Genomic DNA, 943 nt, shown 5'->3' with positions numbered 1-943 from the left:
CTACGTAGCAGGCTGATATTGAAAATATTACATGAAATGCAAAACGTTTATATATTCATTATACTTGTTGTAGTATTTTTTTTAATATTAGATGTTTTTTAATTGATTTATTTAATTTTTTAATAATAAATAATAACAGTAACAACAATAAATAAATGCAATAATACTGCCACATACAATATACTATATACTAGCACAGTATAGCACATTGTTCCATTATGTTTTGTTCACATTTGAGCTCAGTAACAATATGATGTTAGATGCTGGAAAGACACCTTTGGGTTGCATAGATCCCCAAGGGATCCAAAGGAAGCTGGGAGGGTTGCAGTATAGTTGTTTGATCTCCCACGAGTGCACCAGTAGAAACCACTGGGAAATTAGAATAGATAAGTACAGAAGCCATGGAAGGGCTAGTGTAAGATCATAACATTGTGTTGTAACAGAAAAACCTTTCTGATCTCTTGTTGAAAAGTGAACTACTGAATTTGAGAATGCATCTGACATCTGTACAGAAATCCACAAAAGTAACATTCTCAGAGAAAATATGCTTTCTAAAACCAGTTTGCTCTCTAAAACAGCCCCATGAAGACATCCCACAAGCTAATTGGTAAAGATTTTTTAACCTGCTGCGATGCCAGGACTCCTAGGATCATTGTGAAGACCCTAAAACGGTACCATTTTCAGTACTAGTGCATAACACCGCCCCCAACATATACTTCTCTATTGCCATAGCATCTAAATCTGCCCCCTACTAGCAGCAGCCATTACTGTGCGCCGACACCTTCACACAGAGTGCTTTTCTTCTCAAATCTGAAATCCTTTGATCAGTTTCCTTGCATTTTTTTCTTCTTTCTGGTGAAAAGCATTATTGACTCAAAAGCCTTTGCCTCCCCGCGGTGCTTGAAGAAAGTCATTGTAATGAAAAGCAGAGCAGCTCCATTAA

The sequence above is a fragment of the Morone saxatilis genome, unplaced genomic scaffold, assembly GCF_004916995.1.
Source record: "Morone saxatilis isolate NCDOM2014 unplaced genomic scaffold, NCSU_SB_2.0 Contig22, whole genome shotgun sequence".
Lineage (NCBI taxonomy): Eukaryota > Metazoa > Chordata > Actinopteri > Moronidae > Morone > Morone saxatilis.
The sequence above is the reverse complement of the archived record's forward strand: the minus strand, read 5'-3'. Positions refer to the sequence as shown.